The following is a 27259-nucleotide window of genomic DNA, read 5'->3' on the forward strand; positions in this document are numbered from 1 at the left end:
TGTCTGTAGGACACCTATCTTTTTATTAATTGAGGTCTTTGCAACGGGGACTGTGTGCTGCTGAGTCACAACCCCATTACAGAAGAAATAAAACACCACACAAACCCTCAGAACCCTCAGCAACTTTTACAATATTACCGTTTACTTGTACACAATCATATGCATTATTGGGAAAGGGAAGGAGTAGCAGAAGTGGCTACTTATTGTGGCGAAATGGGGATTTACAGAAGTTGGTTGTGCGGGTAGGAAGAGCTTGATGTATTACCGTAACATCTCCCATGACATGGTTTTTGAGGGGATGGTGGCCTATGACATGGGGAAGGAGTACACGTGCAGGTGCGCCACTGCTGTTTTATTTTATACACAATATATCCTTGTACGCAAACTTTAGGGCGGTCCATTTGTTCACTACTTTTTCCACTTTCATCTCTATGCTGTCCATTTCCCTATGCACAGAGTTGCTTTCCTTTCCTATGCCCGTATGCTGTTGTGCAATGATTGACACTTGTACTGCCTAACTTTCCTTTGCAATATGTTCTCTTACCGAAATGAGAATGTGTTTGGTGTACATGCAGCAACATATATTACATCATTTATGGTTCACGGTACTGTGCTTACCAATGGGGTTCCTATAGAAACTGTTTGCGTCACGAGGGACATTTTCATCCTGCCAATCTAAGGTGCTTGCTATTGCTGCATTACGCAAAAACACGTTATGGTTATGTTCCATTGCATACTGCAGCAGATGTGTAATTATTACTTAAAGTTTAGTGTCCATACTAAATTGTAGTGATGTTGCGGTCTTAGCACTTTCCACTCATTACTGTGGCACTTCGTTCTTTGTTCCCATTTACAGTAGCAGTGCGGTACATTGTTGAAGGCGGACGTCACTTATGTTGTTCATGCATTCCGTTATGGTGTACTGCCTATGCCTTTGTCCTGTTTGCTTCATAAGTACACAATTTGCAAACCTACTCTTTTTTTCACTTGCAATTCTTGCACATGGTGCGGTTTGTATATGTTTTTTGCGTTTGGTGATTGGTTCCACTATGTAAGAGAGCACCTGCCTTCCTCAGCAGGTTGGATGCCACGCAATCTCTGCAAACAGTCGCACAGTCTGAAACTGCTGTCCGCATTAACATGGTGCCAGCAGTTTCACTGTGTTGCACAGTTCTTCATAACAAACTATGGGTATCCTGCTAAAAAACAATGAAATTCACTAACAAAAAACCTTGTTAATGGGACATTATGGTTATGTTGCACTACTAAAAAAACCTATGAAATTCAATGGAAAAACGTTGCTATAGGGACGTTATAGTTACAGGTAAAAACCTAAAAAACCCACAAATATACAAGTTATGGTACGGTACGCAACCATAACTTGCACTACCACTGTGCACTGCAAGGACTAACACCCATGACATCAAAAATGACATCACAAATGTAATTGATGAAATCAGACAGTCCCCTATTTACTGGCAACCAGACGCAAATCAGCTTAAGTGTTTTAAATGTTTCCCTGTGTATACCAATGTTATTCCGGTACTGAGCAATGTCACAATGCCATCATTACGAGTCCAGCGGTAAGTGGTAAAAGTGGTGTCACAGAAAATGGGCGTAAATTCCGCCAGCGGAATTAGTGCCATAACCGGTGGAATTAGCCCGGCGGTAATTCCGCCAATGGAATTTGTGCCAGCATCAAAAGTAATTCAGCCACATTATTAGTACAAATCCGTCAGAAATACCTCAATAAATTGGCTGTAATTCCATCAGAAACACAGTGCAGTGACCTCCACTCAAAACGAGTAGGTAAATGCAAACAAATGAGTGAAATGAAGCTGCATGTGCACCAAATTGACTCTGAAAGGGTATAAAAGGGCCACTCATTCCCCAAACAAACTTCCCCAAACCATGCTGCGACTATCAGTTGCAAACCTGGAGATCCAGCACCTCCTGCTCGACATTGTGCTGCAGAGACATGAACAGCGCCAATGCAGCAGAAAGGCAGAGGAGACACCTTGCAAGGAGACCACTCTTTCCCCAAGTCAGGCCATCATGCTGGGCACTAACAGATGGGCAGCTCATTCCACTATACCACCTAAACTGGGAGACCATTGCTGAGCTACTCACCCTGGTACATGATGGCAGACAAAGCAGGATAAACAGCAGAACTGCCATACCACCAGTGCTAAAGCTTGTGTTGGTGCTGCACTTCCTCGCCAAAGGCACCTTGCAGCACACTGCGGGCTCGCGGCATGGCATGTCACAGCCCACGTTTTCTATTGTGCTTGGCCAGATGCTGGACGCTTTCATGCGGTATGCACCACAGCACATCTCCTTTCCCCCTACAACACCCAGCACAGGCATATGCCACAAAGGCACGCTTCTACGCAGCTGGCCACTTTCCCAACATCAATGTAGCTCTGGACTGCATCGTCTAATATCTGAACGGAAGGTTTATAACACATGTCTCTACTATGTCCCTGGTATCAAACTACTGCAACAATGTCCTGAAGTAATGTACTTTCACAATAACAGTTTACTACAAAAATACAAAACTTGTATTATATAAATAAGTAACATCGTTTCACTTCTAATAAAATCGTAAGATGCAATCCACATTTTTTAGGATACTCACATTAACAAGTATAGTGTAAAAAACCCATGTACACATAGTCCCCAGATCATTAGTTGTATTCACCCTAGATTCTTGGAAAAGGTGTGTAAACGAGATACAATACCACCTTTCAGCACTCCCTACCGTGCACTACGTTTACATGTTTCTGTCTATGGGCTTCAGTTAGCCAGACATTCCTCGTGGGCAACGTTTCTCTTAACAAACAATTGTGGATAATGGTTATTACGTAGAAGACTCTGTAATGTGTGTCAGAAGAACACCTCTCCCGGACTTCTTCCAGGGTTATCTGTGGATGTAAAGGGTGACATCCTTAGTCTAATTTTTAAGGTTTGTTTCTTGAATCAAATCCCACCCCATAAAATGTTTAAAGTTTGGATGTTGTACCTGCATCAATTTAGCATGGACCGCTAGTTGGAATCTCAACTGCACCCGACCCTTGATTGAAGTGGTGTGGATGAATGAATCGTCTATGATCAGTCTGCGAACAAACCCAGAAAGAACCCATATTTAGTTAAAGGCCTTCAATTGGTTCTCAGTTCCACCTTATTAACAAAATAGAGTGCCAATACAGCTTACCTCTGATAAGAGGTCATAGATTGAAGTGCCAGGGATGCAACAGTCTAGTTCTCCTGACTTCAATCAATGGGCTAAATAGAAGGAGACATAATCAAAGGGGCCCGCTGTCAGTTTCTGAAAATCTAGCTCATGTTTGAATCAACAGGGTACTGCTACCCAAAGTCTGTACTCACTTGTGTATATCAGCGTGCCTTAGCTCCACTGCGATTCGTGGTGAGATTGACCGGAACGCCATCTCTACGATGGCTGCTGTTATATGTCTTATGGTGCGTACCATGGTGATGTAATCGTGTGGTCCACACGATGACATGTAGGCATTCAAGTCGTGATTCAGACTGCATCCGCTCGGGTCCTGTAGTATTTCTCTAATAGCGGCACACACCTCCCACGTTATCAAATATAACAGTAATGTTTGAAAGGTAACCCATTATAAAATAATAGACCTTCCTGACCTATAGACAGATGATGTAATGAATATAGCCTTTTTTTTGCCCATTATTCCAATGAGTCATTAATTCCTGATTGTTTATCCACATGAAGGAGGTGAGATGGCATCTAGTGTTATCAATAAACATATCTGTTTCATTGGAGAAAGATCTATGATGGGCACCGCACATTCACTCCATTACTTTTGGTAATGGAGGTGATCTCATTATGATTAGTTGGGATCAGAGGTGTGGCCCCGGGTGGACGTCCTATTCCAGTCAGATGTACTTCAATATGGCGTCAGTGTTGTAAATGCTGGTGGAATAGATTTAAATACTAGAGGATAACGGTCTCAACCCTCTAATTCTGTCCACCCAACTAATCTGTGAATCTCGTCCCAATATCCACCATACCATATTTCCATGTACACTCAATCTGAAGTGTACATGGGATCAATTTGCCCATTCCTGCCCTCTACTACATATACTTTGGGCATGATTACACAATCACATTGCTACAGGATTGTTGAGCTCATAAAAACAGTATGGGTCCCTATGGACTCTGACCCATAGGTATAGAAGCTATCCCTAGATAAGGCTGGGGTTGACATTATGTCATTCCACATTTTCATTGAGCCCCACCATATTACTCCTGGTTCAAAATATTAATTTTTGATAAAAATTAAGATGCTTACTATTTATTTCCTCTTGGAAGTTGCCAGGTACTATTTTCAAGATCACCCACTATAGATCTGTATGTGAATGTCCCCATTCCATACAGTGTTTCACCATGAGGGCCTGTTCGAGTCTGTTCTTAATACAGCTTCTATGCTTGATGTGTCGAGTCTTAAATTACCTGCTGGTTTTTCCAGTGTAGTGGCGGTTACACGGACAAAGTATATATAGCATTTTCCATGTTACAATTGGTATGTTCGTTAACCCTCTCCACTCTCTTTCATGAGTTATGTAAAGTGTCAACGTTTTGGTGGTAAAAGCACACATCACACAATTTCCAAAGGGATGATGTCCCACCACGGCGGGGGACCCCACTTGGTACCCTGTTTCTTACTTTTACTTTTGTTACTTGTGATGTCATTTCTGATGACCATATTCTTAAGGTTGGTGCTTCTTTTGAAGGCAATTGGCTCTGGGATTGATTTTGAAAGCAATTTTCTGCAATGCTTTTTGATAATGCCCTTGATGTTGTATGAGAAATTGCTGAAGGTATTCACAAACACCAAAACATCCTCCTGTTTGTCTGCATGTTTGTGTTCCAATAATGCCTGTCTTTGTTTTTATAAGCTCTTTTGGCTGAGATTTTCACTAGTCTGGACGGGTACCCCTGCGCTTCTAACTTTGAGAATTATTTGTTGGTTCCTCCTTCAAAAGCTTCTTTGGTGCTGCTGTTACGTTTCAACCTAAGGAATTTGCCAAAAGGAAGATTGTCTTTCACATATTTAGCGTGATAACTTCCATAGTTTAGCAGCACATTCTTGTCAGTCTATTTGGTGTACGGTTTGACTACCAAAGTGCCCTCTTTACGAAAAAGTGTGACATCTAAATAATTCACTTCTTTCCCATGGATACTAGCTGTGAATTCGAGATACCTATTGTGTACAATCAATCATACTACAAACTCGTTGGCAGTGGTTTCAATACCTGCCCACATTCTGAAGATATTGTTAAAGTATCTTAGCCAATGAACCACGTTGGTTTTGAATGTGTTTCGGTCTGTATACACTACAGTATCCTCAAACATACTAACTTAAAGGTTAGCTAAATTGGGAGCAAAATCAAGGGTTCCAACAGGGAATTGACCCCAAACACAATGGTTCTGCCAGGAGGTTTTTCCACGTTTCTGTGACTCTTGGGGAGGATGTAAAATACAGGTACAGTACCATTCTCCCGCACCAGGTAATCTGTTTACTGTTTACTTATTTGTTTGGCTTCTAATGCTCTGTTGACTTTATTCTTGATGATTCCTGCAACAATTTGCTAGGGTCCGCGTCAAGTTTGCAATAACTTATCTCATCTGCCAGCCGGTTATTGCACTCCTGTATGTAGTCAGTCCTGTTCAGAATGACTGTGGCACCTCATTTGTCAGCTTGGTGGATAACTATATCCGGATTGGAACCTAAATTATTAAGCATAGTTTTTTCACTAATGCTCCGATTGGAGTGCCTTGGGATTCTGGGTCCCCTTTCCAGCCTGCTTGCACCCTGGCAGGTCCTCGTGGATATCTTCAAACATCAGCCCCAATAGGCCAGCCATCCTCCAACACGGTCGCCGGGCTTGTGGTAGCCCTTGTTCTTAGCTGAGGCACCTAGCCTCCATCGATTCAGCTGATTGGGCAAGCAACTGCATTAGAGAAGGCAGCACCGGGGAGCCGGCAGGCAAACACTGGTCCCTCCAATGGGCCACCTTGAAAGGGTGAAGATAATCATGCACTTTGCAGCTCCCCTGTCTATCTCCCCCCACTAACATAGTGATCTACATCTCCCTTATCTACTCTAACTGCTACTCTATCACCTATCCTATCTCCCTCATGAAGCCTTGAAGACAAAATCTTAAGAAAGCCCTCCTGGCCTCTAACGCAGGCCAACCTATTACTGACACCTATGTCGGTGCTACTTCCAGGCAGACTATTACCAACAAACTCTTTTCTGTCCACTCCCCAGACCTATGGACTCCCCATGTGGTCTCTACATCTTGGACCTTGCCAAGAAGGCCCATTTCCAGCTTCACCTCCTTAGAGGCATTCCACCTTAACTCACCTTTCCCCCAGAAGCTCACTGTCTCCAGAGCTCTGGTCCTCTCTAGGCTGAACTGCTGCAACAGCCTCTTCCCCAATCTACCCCTTTCCTCCCTATTAGCTATTCCAGGCTGAAAAATAATCCTTGGCCTCAAGCCCAGGGACCATATCTCTCCAGCCCTAAAATGTCTCCACTGGCTCTCGGTGGCCATGAGGATCAAATTCAAGACCCTTTGCATCACCCACAAGGCTTTCTAGGGCCTGGGTCCACGCTATCACCAACTTTCTCTCTCGAAATACTTCCCTTCTAGAGCCCTCCGCTCCTCTAACGCCAAGTCTCTGATTGTCAAACGCTTCTCCAAGCAGAGCACGGGGGCAGGTCTCTCTCTTCGGCTAATGCCTCTCTCTGGAACGGCCTCCCTGCCCCTCTCAGACTTGAGCCAGACCGCTTTACCTCTTTCCCTTCCCTGCTAACCACCCCACTGCCACTGAGACTGGCGGCCTGGTCCTTCATGAATCTCAAAGATGACCAGAACCTTTGTCCAGTCGACACCAGGACCCCCCCTCTTATGCACTGACCTTGTGGCCCCCCTGCTTGGCAGCTATGCATCCCTCCCTTGGGATCGCTCTGCCCAGCACTTAGCCACTGGTCTCCTCCCCAGGCATCCCTTGCACTTCCCTCCCGGGCTCATCAGCGCTTGCCCAAACCTTGCTACCCCACCCCCCCTTCCTCATCTCTTGCACTTCTCTTCACTGCATGTGCACGTCCGAATGTCACACAGCCTTGTAGGACCACGTTTTTATGTTACTGTTCTTTTTCCATTGTATTTTCTCCCCTTATTCCCTCCCCACTTGCCTTGTGGCGCTTAGAAAAGCATGTTGTTGTATAAGCGCCTAACAAATGCTCAATAAATAAATAAAAATAAATCCCCTTGGATTCCAGTTTCTGTATTTCTTCCAGCACTTCTTTTTCAAATATGAGAGATTCTGCTGAATATGTGCTATTTCGGGGGGAGGGGCGGCCAATCACTGAGGGATTATGTAGGCCACTGCTGTTGCTAGACTGGAAATCAGTCTGGTCTCATAAAGACTTCCTTCACATTCATTTTCTGCATGAATTGCTGGAATTCCACTCTAAATTCGAAGGGGTTATGGTGTTTCGAGATCACATAGTTGACCAGTGCTGGGTCTCACCTATGCAGTTGCACAGTTGCGCACTTGCCAAATGCCTGCTGCAGCGACCAAAAACCCAACAAATCAAGCGACCATCACAGGAGGAGATGTTTAGGAGGGAGATGCAAAAGGATTGAGCAGGATTGGCTCCCAGTCTAGCTTCGCCTAGAGGCAGCGCCACACACTTTGCCAATGAGAGGACGTACTTCAAAGAACGCAGGGCATTTGATAATGTTGATGCTCTCTGCATTGCAAAGAATGTAGGCACCACTACTTCATACGATTTCACACGAGAGGCACTTGCATTCCACTGTAGCCAAAACTAAAAACGAGTGCTAGGGCTCTCAAAGCCTAACATGAGAAAGGGAATTCAGTTCAAGTCAGCCCATGACTAGTTTGCAGTGAGGAGAGTATTTGCAAAGCGGAGAGTCCCAGTCGTACCCAGTCCGTTTTTTTGTTGTTTTTTTGCATTTATATAGCGCTACAAACCCTCATGCATCTGAGCGCAGCTTACCCACAGTGTGTGATGCTCATTTATCGACCTCGGAAGGATGAAAGGCTGAGTTTGGCCACGCCGGGATTCGAACTTGCATTGGCAGGCTCTGCATGGATGTCAAAGCGAGCGCTCTACTCGCTGTGCTATCTGACCGGCTATTGGACCTGCAGATTAGAATGGAACCAGGAATGGTCTGGATTGGGATATAGTGATCTGTGAGGATGTGACTAGTTTCACACTGTGCAACAATACGTGCCTATTGGTGTTGCATGGTGTGAATAATTTAGCACCACAGAACATCTCTATTGAGCTGGATGAATGCAGGTGTTTAGGCTCATTTCTTCTATTTAATATTTTTTTATGTTATTGTGCATTGGTTTATGTAATAAAACCTTTCACAATGCATTCATACATTATATTTTATATCACAGTGTGTATGATTTTGGTTAGGTTTTGTACGAATAAATTAAACAAATTCCCAAGTAAACACCATAGGAGATTTTTCATGAGATAGAAAGAATGAACATTCTCCCTACCAGGGAGGTACTTAGTCATAGGTGACAGATCCCCCTAGCTGACTCATTCTGCAGATATTGTAATGATCAAGTGACAGTAGATGACAGTAGAGTCATCTAAACATCTACTGAGAGAGGGCCAGAGGTTTGATGGTGAAAGAAGGCTTTATATGAGTAAGTCAACTATGGGCTGTGAAACTCTAACATCTCAAGAGTGATGGGACATTGTTATTCTAGGGGAAAATACTTCTATGATGTTGGCTGCAATGACGTTTCTTGAACGATTGCTGGAACCAACTAAAGATGAATGAGGGGGCCCGATGGGTGACGGATCTGGAAGAAATGAATTCATGATTTGCAGCCGGACTGTGGGTCTAAATTGTGTCCAAATTGGCTTGGTTGGGCCTTAGATTTAGTAGCTAAATTGGGGTCTTCGACTCGCACCTGGCGTTGTTTTGTATGTGTGTTTCTCATGTCTTTTCTTCTTGTTTTTTTAATGTGGTTATTCTAAAGGAGGGATGGGGATTACTGATGGATTTGATGAATATTTTTATGTTTTCTCTTTTTGTATGGTTTGAAATAAACCAATAAAAAAATTTAAAAAATATAAAAAAAATAAACAAATAAAATGAATTGTGAAAAACAGCAGTACTAAAAGGAAAAATAGATGTACAGATTATCACAAGAGTGGGATCTGAGGTTGAGCATATCTCATGGCTTCAAGTTATCCATGGAATGCCAGGAGATATGCCTGCAGGTGTACACACTAGCATCTTTGATGCTAGGTTATGTTGAGCACGTATAAGTATGTAGGCCCTTCGGAGAGCATCTTGACCTTAACCACTGAACTACGAGGGGCTCTGAGCAACAGCAAAGAGCAAGATTGCCCCCTTTTCTACTATGACTAGGTTAAGTATTCCATATTTGGCAATTCTGAACCCTGAAACCTCGCTCAGAGTTTGGCATACCTGCCAACATGTTTAATTCTTTTCGGGAGTAACCTTTCCTGTCCTGTCCTTTTCCTGTCCTGGAAGTATGATCTGTCTCTTTTGAAACCGGACACGTGCAATATGTTTCATGGCGATAACTAGAGTGGACGGCTTGGTGATTAATGGCAGAATTTGCCCAACGCGACTGGAGGGTCCTTGTATTTCAACCAAGATTCCACTGTGTACCAGTTGAGGGAACGAAGGGCTGGTGAAATAAAATGTCTTTTCCAGTTTACCACACCAGGCAAGCAGCCATGTTAGCAACATAATAGTGCTTTCTTGCCAAAGAATAACAGGCTCTTTCTGAAGTAACACATGGGAGTGGGTGACAGTAAAAGGCTTTTTCATGGCCACCGCCCCCCCCATATGTGCCTCACTTTTGCGCAAGCAAACCTTGAGAAGTTTCTGTACTTTGTGGAAACGCTGTGGGCCTAATTTATACACACTGACTGAGTTGGAATAATCAGCCGAACCAGGACCATAAACCAGCCCAGACATACATAGGGCGGATAACCTGTTACCAAGTCCTACACGTGAACTGAATAGCCCAGGAACCATTTGGACATCAACCAAAAACACAATAACGTTGAAAAACACCTTAGAGGTCGAAACACGTGTCGGCTGACCACACCAGACTATATGCCTTCTTATGTTAAATAAAAACGAATTGGTTTTTACTCAAAGAAGTGTGTGGATACTCATCCTTCTCTTAAAAATAAGTGCAAGGTATCGATCTATCTATTATTCTTTACAAAAGGAGGGGAGGGCACCACCTCCACTAATCCGCGACCTTGCAGCTAACTAACCAATTCACTGTATTTCAAAACAAAGTACTGGAAGTGTTCCATACTAGGGTCCACCCCTTCCCTAATTTATAACACGTTTTTCAATGGGATTGCACCACTTTTGTAAATCGGGCACTGTGTGTCCTTGGCTGGTCAAACTACTCCACCTTGAGCCAGCTGTTCACAAAGACAAAGTCGCAACAGTTGGAGACCCAAATAAAAAGGTTAATGGTGTTGCATGTGCAGCTGCAGTTCACCTAAGAGAATGGATGCCTCTGCTGGGTGGTCAGTAAGAAGTACACTTAAAGCAACCCATAATGTATACCATATTTAGACCAACGAGATCTGTGACGAATCCAAGGAGTTTGTCACCTCTCCCCAAAGGGGAGCCACTCCATTTGGGACTAGGGAGGTGACCCTGCTATGCTTACCATGCCCTAGGGGATAGGGCAAGCAGGATCCCTCTGGATGTGCCCCCCCCTACTAGGGGACGGGAAACCTCAGAGAGGGAGTAAGCCACCATCCCTTCCCCCAAACCATGAGACCTTCATTGGTTATATGGAAGCTGAAATGTATAATGGTCCTAAACCCCCTCTTGTAATGGCTCGCTTGGTTTCTGACCCCTATTATACTCAGTCCTCCTCTGCAACTGCAGAGAAGCGGGTGGCCCATCCCCCGGAGAAGTGTCACTTATAGAACCAATTAGAAGCAGCGTAGGGGCAAGCCAGTCCCTCTGGAGGTGTGGTGAGGTAGGTAGAGACTCCGTCAGATGTGGCATCACAAACAGCGTCTATGCAGCAGTGCAGAAGGATCGAGTAGCCAGAAGGGCCCGGTAGGAGAGGCAGTAGGGAATGAGAACCCATGGAGTGCTGTGAGACCGACCAAAAGGAGATGCCATAGCCACAACCCTGTGCAAAGCAAGCGGAAGATGCAAGGTGACAGCGACTGGCGCAGAACCCATTTGATGGGTCAGACAGACCTGACGCCCCTCTAGAGGAGCAGCGCGTGGCAGAAGAAGGTGCACAGTGGCTCCAAAGAATTGAAAGGTGGTCAGTGAAGCAAGGAGGAAAGACCCCAAAGTGTGGAGAGCGCACAGAGAAACCCACAAGTGGGAAAACACAGAGAAACCCCAGAGTGGGGAGAATCATGGGACACCCCAAAGTGGGTATAAAACAGAGAAGCCCCAGCATGGGGAGAACTCAAAAAGCCCCAAGGTAGGGAGAACACAGAGAGCCTCAAGGTGGGGAATGCGCAGAGGAGCCTTAGAGCAGAGAGAAACCCAAGAAGCACCAGCGTAGAGAACGAGAGTGAGACAAGCAACAGAGTGGGGAGAATGAGAAAAAACCCTAGAGTGGAGGAAGAAAAAGAGGATGGCCCTAGAGTTTCAAAAGTATGGAGGAACCTCAGAGTGGGCACAGAAAAAGAGACAACCCCTGGTGTGGGGAAAGGAATGAGGAGAAAGACTGAAACCAAGCCCAGTGTGGCCAGAAACCCAAGACACATTAGAGTGGGGAAAGAGAAAGAACAGAGCCCCATTATGGGGAAAGAGGGAATAAACCCCAAGGTCAGGACTGGGCAAGAGAGGAAGAGACTGAAAGGATACAAACTGCATGTTTGGAGCTGCACCCCCAGACAAGAGGCCTATAGCAAAGAGACACAAGTTTGGGGGTCAGAATCCCTTTATTTTTCAGAGGTAGTGATAGAAACTAGGTTAGAATATGATTTTGGACTAAGGACTTAATTTATGTAAGACATCCTGATGAGCACCCTTTTACTTGTTTGTTTTTAGAGTAGGGCTTAGAGTGTTAGGCGTATGGAAAGATTAGGTCTTTTTACCTTGAAAAAGAATAAGACTTCATATAAAATGCCTCCTTGTCCGTCTCCTGTTTCTGAACTACCAGGGATCTCTCTGTTTACCTTAAAAATTCAGAAATGATCAATATCCTATAACAGCATTGATAAAAAACAACTTGGGCCTCACCAGCAACGCCTACCATATGAAGGTACACACATTTAGGCATTTTTCTGTGAAAGGATGGTGAGCTAAAGACTCTGGTTGAGACCGAAACCCTGGATATAGGCCGTTGGAGAGAAACTCCCAAACCCCCCCCCCTTACTTACACACATTTAGGTATGTCACATATTTTTAGAAGCATTATTTATTTATGTAAAATATGTATTGAGTAGAAAGCTAGCTTCGGTAGGCAGTGAAGCATGAGGGGTTACACGTGTACATTTGATGGTTAGGGCAATAGTAAGCACAGTGAAAGCTACATTTCACTAATGTGCAAATTGGGGAAAATAGAGAAATCTCTATGTATGTATGTGTGTATGTATGCATGGGATTCATAAAGTGTGACCACAGCGGGGAATCATCAGAGCGCTGTTTACAAGGGATCCACCTATAGAGTTACAAGTATGGCACAATGGTAGCAGAGGAGCTTGGATGGGCACGGGAGGGAGGGAGCTCCGGGAAGAAGTAGGGTATAGTAGAGCAATCCGCAATTGGCGAGATGTCCTTTGAAGAGTAGGGTCTTTCAGTCCTTCATGTAGAATATAGTGTATAAGGCCAGTCTTATCTGCATTAATAACCTATGCCAGAGACAGGGGGTGGTGCAGGAAAAGGCCTGTTTCCTGGTTTTTCCCTTTTGCAGTCCTTTTTTTCAAGTGTGTCAAGGTCGTGTCTTCTGGTGGAGCACTGGCCTCCAGATGCGGTGAGTTTCCCTGGCAGCTCGAGTGGTGTTTTGGTTGCGACTGCTTTGTTGCTGATGATGGCTCTTTTGAACGTGACACATGGCAGAAGGGGCAACCAGTGCAGCTCCTTGAGGACAGGGGTGAGGTGGTCAAATGTTCTTGGTCCCGTGATGAGGTGTGCTGCAGCATGGTGGACAGCTTTCAGAGGGACCTTGGATAGTTAATCCTTATATATAAAGCTGAATTTATGTGCGTGGGAAGGTTTGTCCGGCTATACAAATCCACACCGTTGAACCCACGTCTACCAAATCTTGCATGGATTTATCTTTTGTCTGCGGTAAGATTGTAGTCTGTTTGGATGCAAAAATGTCACTCCATAGACACCCTCATTTACTGAAGCTCACCCCAATTCACTACAGTAGGTACTAGAAGGAGGCAAAATTTGGAAAAGTGTCTGAAGCAAAATGTTCGATGTGTTGGTTATTCCTTTGAAATGTATTACTACTGTATACAGCTTGAAAGTGTTTATTAAAGCATAAAAAAACATTTAAATGTGTTTTTATAATGCCACTCTAAATATGGGAAATGGCAAGGTTACAGTTTACTTAAGTTCATTCACGAGAAGAGAGCAATCTTTCTTGGACATTTTCTCAAATGTGCTGAAGCCACTGAGTGACTGAAACAAGTTGCACAAAAAACAAACATCACTTGGAAAAGCTTAATCTGATAGAAAGTGAAAATCAATATCAAGAGCTATTGAAACACAACAACAAACAGCAGCACGACTTGCCGACCAGAGGACTTCCTCCAGGGCAAGTGAGACACCAGAGCAAACTGAAGCAAGACTTGACGACAGGAGGACAAGAGCAACATCCTCCAGGGCACATGAGACACCACTCGATTGAGACACAGGCAACGCAGCGTACCCCAGCTAGCAAACTATATTTTGCATTATTGTATCACCAAGGTACAACGATCCAAAGAGTTCCAACATAAAATCAAATCCGAGTGTCGAAATCATTGCGCCCTCAAGGAGCAGAAAGATAGCAATATAAAATCAGACCCATCTATAAAGCCCCTGGCAAGCATTATCAAGCCCCGGCACATGGTCACAATTGTTCTATTCATCCACCACATGTAATTAATTCTTCATTCAAATATTTAATTACTGTAGATAAATCTTTGTATTTAGAAAATATAATTGAGATACTTTTTTAAAGAAATACAGAACCCCATTCATTATGGATCCTTCCCAATATTGCTCACCCTTCTGGATTGCACCTCACTGCGAAGGACATTCAAAATTGACTGTAGAATGGTTGTGCATGTTAGGTCCTTAGCATAGCCAAGCTATTACCAAGGACGTCGCCTACACATGATTAGTACTGGAGGAGTTAAATCCCTTTTTTGTTTGGGCTGTGAGGTGGCAGTGCCCCCTATAAGCAGAAACTATTACATTAGAGTACAGATAGGGTGAAATGGAATATGAGGATGAACACAAATCTTGAAGGAGTTGTTTTGGGTATTTGTTCACCCATTGACTGCAAATGGCCATGCTAATCCCTATGGCCATTCCCACCCACTTCCTGCCCCTACCCAGGGCCGGTCTTACAACAGATTGCACCCCAGGCGGGAAGCATTGTTGGCGCCCCCCCACCAGACCTGTGATCTCATGCATGTTTCATGGGCTGAGCAGCGGGAGTGGGGACTATGAGTTAACAAAATTGTCAATGCTGGAATCTGCTGAATTTCATGAACCTCAGAAAACAGCAATAAGAGGGTCAAACCCGAACAAGCCTGGTTATGTTAGTCTGCTTTTGTTCTTCCTTTTTAGTAACAATGGACAGTTTGCTGCTGTGACTCAGGTCAGAGAATCGACAATTTCAGATCTACACTAATGTCATTCGTATGACCTCAAACATTTAGCCACTCTTAAAAGGTGATGAACCGGTCTTGAACAGTGTTACTCGAACCTCCAAGAACAAGCACCAGCAACAAACCCACCGATAGCTGTATCTCAGCACTAAAATACATGCATTTATGCAATATGTATTGCATCAAATATTTCACGGGAAGTTAAATATATTTAGGAGGGACACACGTAAACAATATCACTACTCCATGTGAGTGGTAAAGTGTACTTTAAACATATGCAGAGAGTTGACATGCATGTACAATTCAACATAGCTCCCAATGTTAATGTTGGAGAGGTGGCGTTCTAAAATTATGACATTACAATGTGGACTTTACATTGAAACACACTGCAGTGCATTACCGTGGCAGAGAAATGGCAGTTCGAGTGTTGGGGTTTGTTTCGCTCATGCTCGTGAACTCTCACAATTCTTAAATGTTTTCTTTGTGATCACTGATTTTAGCTCGCGATAGCACCTTGAAACTGCAAGATCGCAAAGAAAAACAATGTCTACCATCCCAACATAAAAACAAAAACAATCAAATTCTTAAAGGGTGGAAGGCAACCTTTTCTTGGGACTCATTAAGTTTACTTTTTGCAAATTACTAGTCGCGTGCTGCTTGAATAACAGTGGCCCTTGCACATTGTGCAGTGTATAGACGAATTTCATTTCAAGGGACTTGGAGTACTGCGGGTATCAGGGGAAGCATCTCCAGTGTACCCCAAGCGAAGTGCGCTTTGCCCTCCACCCTTAGCCCCCAGCCTTGCAGCCCTGCGCTTTTTCACATTTTCCATTATGGTAAAGAACATTGTCCCGAGCTTTTGGGAGAAATGTACTATGCAGAAGGAGCTGCCTCCCCAGGTTGTGTTTAGCTGTTGGTGTATCAAATGCAGAAATGAGTGGCATCAAGAGCACCACACTCTGAAACACCTTTTGCGCACTGGTGGGTCACATGACAGAAAGTGTGAGCAGGTGATTCCCCAACACTTGAACCATTATTTGGCGACCTGGCTTTGATAAAAGTAGGCTTTAGCTAGTCATAGCCATTTCCCAGCATTTGTGTTAAAAGAGATCGGAAGCTGCACTGTGCGGGGTATTTTAAAGGCCATGAATTGATGCTACAGCATGTTGCCCCCAATGGAACAAAGAAAATGAAGCATGCATCCTGCAAGTCTGGGTATTTGCATTATACGAGTTTCTACTGTAGTTGCTCAGTCGCTTTCCCAAGCCAGCTGCTGTGCAGACTTCGCTCATCTTTTGGTGTAGCACCTGCATCCATCCTTCACACCATCATTCACAAGGCGCGTTCGTGTAGGTGTTTGTTTATCTCGTTAGACTAGCGTGATTGCTATTCCAAACAAAAGAAGCACAACGACAAAGAATAGTATAAGACAAGTCTGATCGAACAGTGAAATGTATGAAACTCATGCACTAAAATAAAGTCAGCAGTGCATGCCCAGGAAAGAGGGAACGACAAACAATATGCTCGGGAGCGGGAACTAGGGGGGCGTAGTAACCCCCAAACTGGCCAAAGCGTGGTACCGGCCCCCAGAGCCTCACCCCCAACAGAGGGACCATTCCAACCCCGCTGGAACGTGCAACTGCATAAGATCTGCTGACGGTGACACTCTGCCCAGGCCTTCCGAGAACCAGCCTTTTGATCTCCAGAGGAGAGTCCACCACCAGTGCTCACTTCGTTTTTCATGACTACTTGAGCCTTGAAAAAAGTGTCTAGCCTTGTGGCCTCCAGAGGCTGTTCTTGGATGGCCCAGTCATCTCCGCAATACCATGTTAAAATAAATAAAACGCCTATGCAGCAATAGGCCTCACCTGCGAGGACGAGTGCAGGAGGTAAGAAGAGTGCTTGCCTTGGCAGGCTGTAGTTACTGCCAGGTGTCCTGAATCAAGGCCAATCAGTGAGGGCAGGATGCAGCAACTGTTTCTATTTGCTGATTCTGCTGCTGCTTGGCAGTGTGTGCTTCTGATGGGAACAACTTCAGGATTTAGTGACCCACTCGCTCCTCTTTTCCGTAATGGCCGGGGCATGCCGAGGAAAGAGGGAACAATGAACATTATGCTCGGGAGTGGGAACTAGGGGGGCGTAGTAACCTCCAAACTGGCCCACGCATGGTACTGGCCCCCAGGGCCTCGCCCTCAAAGTGATTTTGGCCTGTCCATGGGCCGAATGGCCCACGGACGGACCAATCCAACCCTGCTGGAACTTGCAACTGTCTAAGATCTGCTTACGGTGACACTCTGCCCAGGTCTTCTGAGAACCGGGCTTTTGATCTCCTGAGGAGAGTCTACCACCAGTGCTCGCTTCCTTTTTCATGACTACTTGAGCCTTGACAAAAGTGTCTAGCTTTGTGGCCTCCAGAGGCCGTTCTTGGTTTGCCCAGTCATCTCTGCAATACCATTTTAAAATAAATAGAACACCTATGCAGCAATAGGCCTCACCTGCGAGGACGGGAGCAGGAGGAAAGAAGTGTGCTTGCCTCAGCAGGCTGTAGTTACTGCCGGATTTCCTGAAACAAGGCCCAATCAGCGAGGACATGATGCGGCAACTGTTTGTATTTACTGATTCTGCTGCTGCTTGGCAGTGTGTGCTTGTGATGGGAACAACTTCAGGATTTAGTGACCGAATCGCTCCTTTTTTTGTAATGGCCGGCGCTGACAACACCAGCCAGCCCGAATCGATCCACACTTCAGTGTCCGTGCGCGCCCATAGCCTGGAGGAGGGCACACCGCACGTGCCCATGGGCCTGGCTGGCACCAGCGGCACCGGCGCCACCCGGGGCCGGGGGAAGGTAATAAAGCAGCACATGTTGCTAATTTATTTGCCAATTGCCCTGCCTGAGGGCCGTGGCCAGGCCCGTTTCTTGGCCCGGGCGAGGCGGGCAACTGCCCGGGGCGCAATAGCCCCAGGGGTGCAGTTGCCCCGGTCCCTGGAGCCTCTGGAGGGGATGGAATTCCCCAGTTTGTGGGGCGGCGCATTGACGTGGGGAAAGTTCTGCAGGTCAGGTGCTGGCACAGCCCCTTCCGACTGTAATGTCACGTAGTACAAAAGTACTACGTGACATTACAGAAGTCAGAGGCTCCCTCTGACCACTTTCGCACCACTTGGGGTGGGGGCATAAGCACACCAATAAAAATAATTTAGGTCCCCCTTCAGCTAAAACCAGCCCCTTCCATCACAATGCCGGCAGGAAACTGGTAATGGTGTCCCATTAGTAACCAAATGGTTTTGTGCTGGAATTGAGATGGGAGGGGAGGTGCAGTGGGCTGTGGAGAGTGGGCGTGTCTTGCAGGGACGCACTGTGGGCACCGACACAGTACAAACGGAGACCCGTTTGGGCCCATGGTGCATCCCTGCAAGCCCAGAAAATGGCCAAAATAATAGTTTAAAGCAGCGCTATTTCTTCATGCGCTTCTTTTTCAAACTATATATCAATTACATTTTAAACCACTTCCATCGCAATGGTGATGAGTTACTTCACAATGCGGATAATAGTTTTGACCAGTGTTGCTGAGTAAATATTCTTTAAGCCACAAACTGGTTTATTTATTTATTCATGCAATGTTTGTTGGGTACATGGAGATGGATATTTATTTATTTAAGCAATATTTGTCGGATACCTGTATCCGACACACATTGCATAAATAATTATGCAGTTCCCGACAAACATTGCATGAATAAATAAATAATCCTGGTCCATGTATCCTTACAACAGTCAAGACTTTACAGTATCAAAGCATACACTAGATTCCCATTCAAAGAATGTTAAAGTGATTGTTTATTGGGCTCCGGTGTCTCCTTGTCATTGCCCTTTTGGCTTAGGTTGACTCGAAACCCCCTTCAGCATCTTGTGTTCTTTGTTGGCTGTATATACTGCATCCTATGCCATATTCATGGTCTCTTGGTGTGCCCAGTCCTCATTATCTGCAGCCTAAGTGGGACTGGGGCATAAAATTGTCTTGGGCACCAGTGAAAAAGTTGCCCACCGTTGCAAATGGCAATTCATTCCTTGTGTGACGGACTGTTTGATTTTGGGTAGGAGTTCCTTAACGGTGTCGTTTGGGAATGGCGCGTAGGGTGCAGTGGGAGTGGTGCGTGGGGTGCGGTGGGAGTGGTGCGCGGGGTGCGGCGGGAGTGGAGCATGGGGTGTGGTGGGAGTGGCACATGGGATGGGATGCGGGGGGGTGCATTCCTAGTGTTTCGCCCTGGGCACCCAATGGATTAGAACCTGCTTTGGCCGAAACCCCAGCCTGCAGCAGTACCAGTGGCAGAATACACGTGTAATACGTTTGTTTCTTAACATTATAAAAATGAACAGGCATATTAATTTTTATAATGTTAGGAAACAAACGTGTTTCCCGAGTATTCTAGCACTGGCACTGTGGACTGCTGGTGCAGCGCCTCCTGGAGGCTGACTGACATCAGGCAGCCGCCTGGGCTGCCTGATGCAAAGACCGGCCCTGCCCCTACCCACCCAAAACACATCCTCATGGGAACTTGTTGTGCTCGCTTTAATCAAGCCTTACCATCAGACTTTGAACTCGTAGTGTCTGCCAGTGTTTTTTCAAAGCAGTCTTCTGAGAGGTAATGACTTAGTTGGAGCTGTGAATACACTTCTGGTGTAATACAGATGTATAAACCAGGTCTTCCTTCAGCCACTCGATTTATAAGCGCTATGTGTGTCCTTCACTGAAATCCTGTTAAAAAAAGCATTGGCAAAGCCAACAGTTTTGGCTTCTGTATAAGTATTAGGCACTGCTATTAGATGCCCAGGTTCTCCCACCATTTTGCACCTGCTGCCACTAACGGCCAGTTAATACCACTAGGGCAGTGTCTGGAAAGTGCCTTTCCAATGCCCACTCAAAATCCCGAACTGTTGCCACTACCAATGCTTGTTTTAAAAATGAATATAAGGAGTCATTGTAAAAGACCTGCTAATTAAAGGGAAAAGACCCCGACTGCTAGCGCTTGCGTGTCCACTGCCCTCTGGGTGTAATTTTGCTTGCTTTGTATTGTGGTGTAAAAAAAAGGCAGCCCGCGTTCTCGTGCCTTTTTATAGGCTCCATGATTTCCTATGGGTTCACCTAGTTTTTAAAAGGTGTCAAAAAGTTGATGGAATCTTCTTGTTAGGTTGACTCCAGAAATCTGAAGCCAGCGATTTCCATCTATTAATAACCTAAGGAACCAGTAGACTGATGAAAAGTGACTTTGCACTGTGGACACAAACCCTGATTCATGGAACTGTGAAAAATGTATTTTTGCAGTGCAAAGTTAATTTTGTCTTGCAAAAATGAACTTTGCACTGACATTTCACTCCAAAAATACACTTTGCACAGTTCCATGAATCAGGGTTATAGACGCTTTGGGTTGCAACACAAGCCTGGACACTGAGCTTGTGCCAATGATTGACGTAAGAAGCTATAACGCATGGCCAAAAGAATCTGTACGACTGCACTTCATGGGGGCAGAAAAAGAGAGACACAGCTGCCACAGCACACTCTCCGCTGCAAGCCCCATTCAGCAGGCAAGGCAATCTCTACAGTACTTAATCAAGGCCTTGCACGCTAGAGTGGCCTTTTACACGTAACGCGTCCTCCCAGCCCGCAGTAGATTGCAAATATGTCATCCTCAGTGACAATTTGGACAGTCAAAGAGCTGGAGAAGTGACACTAGCAGCCTCTGGGGAGAAATCAGAGCAAATATGAAGGCAAGAGAGCAAGAGGGTCTAATGAGCTCCAATCAACCTTGCCCTCTTTACACAAGAGCCCGACGGTGCCAGGATCCTGCCCCCCACATCCCTCCCTTGAGCTCTGCGAAATGCCATGTTTGTTGTTGAATGAAGATATACCTATCCAGCCGGTCAAGCCAGTGGTCCAGGCAGCTCTGACGTGCTTGGATCTCGCGAGAGTATTCGTACACGATCACACTGGGAATCATCATCAGACACAACTTGGATACTGAGAGTGTGTTGTTTTAGTTCATCATGGGAGTGTTGTTTGGGGCATGGTATTTCCTGATGCAAATAATAACCCTCATTCTTCTGGACACTGTGGAACATTAACAGTTCTATTAATCTCCTCCCAACCCCCGCTCCCCTAACCCTGATATGGCATTTCAGGTTTAGCTCACTGAGGCCATGGCACAAAAGTGCCCTAAAAGTACAAATCCAATGCAAATCTGACGGCTTCTCATGCTTCTATTGGATGTTTTAGATTTCTCCTTACCTGGAGTAGAAACGAGCCCCCTGCGGACAAATTGACTTCAATTCAATTGGTTACAACGCCCACCCAGCCCTCACTCTTCTACAAACCAAGAACCAACACAATCATAAAGGTAAAAAGGGCACAGTCAAGAGATTTACCTCCTTTGCCTTTTGTGGGAATGAGGGAAAGCTAAACTCTTAAGAGGGATGTGAATGTGGTACAGTAACAACCCAAACACTGAAGTATTACAGTCCAAAATAAAGGAATGTTCAATCAAGCTTCTATAAAATATAAACACTTTAATTAAACACAAAATGTACAATAATAATGAACTAGAAAAACACTACACTAAGCCCAACCCTGAGGAAAGAACCCAGACTAAGCAAAGATAATAGATGCAGAACTCTGGGTAATGAACCAGGGGTGAAATGCAAGCCAAATAAGCAATGTTCTTGAAAAAGGATATGTACGTGTGAGTAAAAATGTTTCAAAGTGACCTAACAAGTCTCCATGATATGATATGCAAGGTTATTTATAGCGCGCTTAATACCCAGAGGTTCCTAAGCGTGGACCCGGGGATCGAACCTGTGTTGCTCCGTGTCGTCTTGCTTCGAAGGGGAGCATGTTGCTGTTGAGCTATCCTCCCGAGACGATATTGGCCAAAAATGGACCAAGGGGGCAGTTAGCGGTCAATAGTACCTTATTTGCAGTTCTTGGTTGTTCAGCAGCTTTTTGGCGCTCTGTGACTATAGGGAGAGAGAGTGAAAGGCAGCAACAGAGGGTTCTGCTGGTTCAAATGTGTTTATCAATCCTTGAAACATGCTCTGAGCAATTCAACAGTAAATAACACTAGGATCCCAGCTGTCTTGGTCCTCAGGATGCTATGAATCCCAATCCAGAGACTCGGGAACAAGATGAGCCTTTTTCTCATGCTTCCAAACACAGAAAGGCTGGCACACTACTGCAGTGGCCCCCCAACATGGTGAGGTCCGGGGTACTGCTGTTGCTGGCAGACAGGTGGTCTTGATCCAGCAGCGGGTCACTTCTTAGGTTTCTGTGAATCTCAACACAGGGACTCTGGGACAAGATCGGTGCTTGTTCTTAAGCTCCCAAACACAGGGAGGCCCAGCACACAACTGCAGAGCTCCTTCAATGCAGTGAGATCCTGGGTAATGCTTAGGCTGGTATAGAGGCAGATCCAGGTTCAGCAGCAGATCACCCCCAATGGTCCCTGGGGATGGTTAGGGCACAGAGCTTGCTTCATGCATTTGGAACACCGGCCTCCACCTGACAACTGGTTGACTTTAGAGAGGACTGCTCTCCCAGCAGGGTCCATTGAAATCTTAGTACGGTTCAAGATGATTCCAGATTATTCAAAGTGATGGGAGAGACCCTTCTTTTATAGGCAAAAGTCTCCAGGTGATTGCACTAGAGCTAGCCTGTTTTGGGTTTCCAATCCCTGCTCTTGAAATGAGTGGACTATGTCCTTCTGACACCACACCCAAGTGTGTTGTGCTACAGGAAGTGGACGGGACAGGACAGAAGAAAAGAAGGCAGATGCATTCAAGATGGTGGAAGTGGCCTTCCCTTGAAAAGAGTTCTGTTCTCCTGACTACTCTTAACCCCCTCCCCCTCCCCTTCTCAATAGAGACAAAGGCATTTCGAAATGCAGCCCCCTGGTGTGAGGCCTGGCTCTTTGCGAATGTGTGTGCTCTTTGATTTCTGTTCCCTGGCCAGCATTCTGTGGAGTGGCTGTCCCAGAGAGAAGGGTGTCACCTGCCCTTACATAGGAACAAAGAGAGACACTCCACCAGGCTACCTTCCTGACAGTAGGGCAGGGTGCAGCCTGTCTGGGTGAATACACATAGCCCTTGCACAGCTGAACTCGGCCCACAGGGCTTAAACAAGTGTAATATCAATTTAATGTGGCTGGGATAACTCTGAAAGATGCTGCCCACCATACCCTAACTCAGATATGGCTTATATTTACAGTTTTATGAGCCACGAGACAAAATCTCCAGAGTTATATCGTTTTTGGAACGGGGTGAATATTTTAATTGCAGCTCCTGTGCTGCAGCAACTTGGATCTCACAGCAGTAGTCAAGAGGTCACCTGGGGTCTCTTAACCTGCTCTGTGCCACTGATAGAGCATGTGGTGCGAATCAGCATACTGATGCAGCAAGGCACAAGTACACACTATGCTTTTGGCATGGAGCTTATCAAAGCAAAGGGGAATCTGATAAGCAGATTTCCCTTTCAGAGATGGAATTACCCACATTTTATTATTTAATGAAAATCAAAAAAGCCAGGGCTTTCACACCCTTGCCAGATGGCAATTCATCAAAAATTCCATATGTAGGCGGGGAGTGTTATGTGCCGACTGCAGTAAAGTAAACCAGTAGTGGCTATGCCAACAGTTTGGGCTTTTGTGTAGTCATGGGAAACGTACTTGCCAGGCACAGCCGTAGTGGTATTAACTGGCCATTGATGGTATCAGATGCAAAATGGTGTGAGTACCTAGGCATCTAATAGTGGTACCTGGCCAATGCCTATTACTTATACACCAGCCAAAACTGTTGGCTTTGCCAATGCTTGTTTTTAACAGGACTTCAGTGAAAGGACACATAGAGTGTTTATAAATTGAGTGTCTGAAGGCAGACTGGTTTAAGACATTTTTATTATACCAGTAGGAGGTTTACAACTCTCTGAAGACTGCTTTGAAAAAACACTGACAGGTACTTCATATGCAAAGTTTGATGTTAAGGCTTTATTAAAGCAAAATGAAAGAGTTTTCCATCAAGAGAGGATTTTGGCAGAGTGGGGCCGGAAGTAGGTGGGAATGGCTATAGGGATTAGCATGGCCAAGGGCAAATAACCAAACAACACCTACAAGCTGTGTGTCCCGCCTTATATGTCAACTTAAAAGGGGCTTTATATACATAATTCACCTTTCTATAGCCTAGTGTTTAACAGTGATTTCTGACACTGATCTGCCTCTTGATGAGTGGAATCAATGTTGAATACACATCAATATTGTCTTATAAATCTGTAAATGAGCAAGAGATATTTCATGAATGCCCTTTTTGAAACCGCACCTCACTATTGCGATTCTCCTCACTCGTTAGTACCAATACCCCTTTTCGGGTAGGTATATGCCTTAGCACTAGTTTGACATAACACAAAGTCGAGTCGTTGGTATAAATGGATGCATGGAAACAGTCAGACAATCTGAGGGCTGTTCCCTTCTACCATCGACATTGGTTTCTGCGTAATCAACCCTTATTTCAAGTAAACTTGCCTCAACAAAGACAAGGCAACTATAGACCAATATCACATTTCTATTGTGGATAGGGAAATGTGAAATATACTTGGGGTGTGTCTGAGAGACACTCCCATTGGATCACAAAATGATTGCATTAGAAAGCAATATTACAATGAAAAACTATCTTTTTGAAAAAGCAGTCTAATTCTGTTTTTCTTTAATGCAATTGGTTTAATTAAACCTTTACAAGTACACAAAAGTAAAAGAATGAGAACACATAAAAACACAATCATATTTTTAAAAAGTCATTAAAAAAAAGGAAATTAAAAAAAGACTCACTTAACCACCATAGGTGGAATAATAAGACAAATGATAATATTAAAAATTCCGACCAAGGCGGTGAGGCAATAGTACCAATTAGAGGTACAGTTCAATCAGTGCATTCAACCTGTCATGGGGGAAAATAACCTAAGGAACCAGTAGATTGAAGACCAAGTAGTACAAATAAAACAAATAGTATAGCTTGGCCCCTACCACACCTAAAGTGAGGAGGGGATAAAAGATATCAACACTTACATTATGGTGTCTTAGAGCATTTTAGGTTCCATATACACAGTTTACCATTTTGATCATTGTGTCGACATATTCACAGGACTAGGATTACAAACTAGTCAAGCAGACCAACAGTTAGTCCTTCGCAGGTCCTTCACAGATGCCCCCTATAACACAGAGTCTGCAATTTCAGACTTTTAATAAAGCCAGATAGAGCCAGACCCTCATGTATGCTATGGCTACTGAGGCATTGCTGCCAGGCCTCCTCTTCATTGAAGCATAGAGGGTTTACATCAAGCCGTGCAAGAAATTTAGCTCTAAGGCCCTGTAGTGGGGCACATTCCAGAACCAGGTGCCGTAGAGTCTCTAATTTCCCCATACAGAACCGGCAAAGAGAGGCATCATTCATTATTTGCAACCTTCTTAGTTGGATTTCCCTAGTAGGTAGAAGGTTCCATCGTGCCCTAAGTAGGATTACCCGGTAGAATTCATTTGGCAATTGAGCCAGAATCTTAGATAAAGAGCCTCTACATCTATGTTCATTTAAAGCAGTATTATACATGTGTTGGTTGGTATATATTTTGGAACATATTTATAGGTTTAAAAGCAACACGGTGCCCTGGAAACAGTCTCTAGTATTCTCTTTGGAATATTGCAATGTTGACCAGAGGTATGCCAATTTTTCTGACCTTCGTGTCCCTCAAAACCTATCCCATAATGAGCACCACCAATTCAAAAAACATTTTTAGTTATGTTTTTCCAGGAAAATCTGTGCAGTGTGATTTGGCTGTTTTCTTTTAGGTGAACCTAATAAATTAATTAATCAATCTTTTATTATACGCTTAACACCGGAGACTAGTCTCTAAGCGGGCGACGGGGTTGAAGTTTTGCTTCCAGGACAAATGCGTTGCCCCAGGGTTATCTCTCCAGATTATTTATAGATCTTTCTTTTAGCAGTAAGGCGTGGATCCACTTCTAGTTAAATTGCACAAACCTCTGTAGAGGAAGAGAAATATTCTTCTACCTGCCCCCTCGGTCTCATAGTAACCTCGTGTTAAAAACGTCACGCCATGTTTGAATGGTGCACTTCCAAAGCAGGGACATACGGCGTCCAAAACATATCACTTAAAAATCTGTGAAAGATTTCCACTGCACATTGTATTTTATTTTCAGATCAGCTGTAGCATGGGAAACATACTTCATTATGTTTCCCCACTTATTGGAGATCCTCCCACATCCACTTATTAGAGATCCTCCTGTGCAACATCCTTCAAGCTCCCAGAACTACAAACATAGTTCTCTGACAGCTTGTTTATTTATGAATGTATTTATTTTCACATTTATGTAGCGCACTGTGAAAGCATCATGAAGCAAGGCACAGACAACAGATTGAAAGTTCAAACAAAAGATCTTTATTAACTCAATTGTCAGGATGTTGCAAGGCCTAACTAGCCCCATACCAAGGTGGGATTGCCCTACCTAATTAAACCAATGATAGTCCGAGTCAGTAAGTTCAACTTAAAAGTCTGTCTGTGTCCAAAACCTATACTTGCCATCACAACTAACGCAAAACAACATGCAGGGATATCAGTAACCAAAGAAACAGTGTTCCAAACAAAATTTCAAAGCTTTTGCCAGTTCTTGGTTTGCTCTTGGCTCCCTTCCCCAAGTTCAAGACGGTTCCAAAAATGGTTTTGGGATTCCCTTACCCAAATTCAACACAGTTTCACACAAAATATCTTGGGGTTCCTGTCCCCAAGTAGGCAGCTCTTCCGGCTTCAAATTCACAGTCAAATCAACATGCTTAATTTGCCTTTTCTATCTGTCAACAATCTTAGGTCAACCTGCATCAGCCTCTTGACTTCCCTTGGTTTACTCCAAGTCAGGGTTCCTCGGTCTAGGCACAGTTGTCGGACTACATGGTCCACCATTCACAGGTGTGCAACCAATAACTCTTGGCACTTTGTACAGTTCATTCTTTCTCATCGGACTTCCTTGACAACACAGGGTTCCTTTATGTATCTGTCATAAACCCACATATGCTTCTGGTTCACTTTTATGGCTTCTTGCCTTTACCATCATGTGACTCACACACTTTCTGTTGTGGTATTTCTCCTGGTTACCACTTTGCTTTCACACTATCCAATAGTGTTATGATTTTTACTTATTTAAATTTGTTCGCAAATGCTGTCTCTTTAAATTCATCTAGTTTGCAAATGCAAATAACTTGCTGTTTCATTCATACGATATTCTCATTTCTTTTCCACAGT

This window comes from Ambystoma mexicanum, chromosome 10, assembly GCF_040938575.1.
Source record: "Ambystoma mexicanum isolate Mex_15411 chromosome 10, UKY_AmexF1_1, whole genome shotgun sequence".
Lineage (NCBI taxonomy): Eukaryota > Metazoa > Chordata > Amphibia > Caudata > Ambystomatidae > Ambystoma > Ambystoma mexicanum.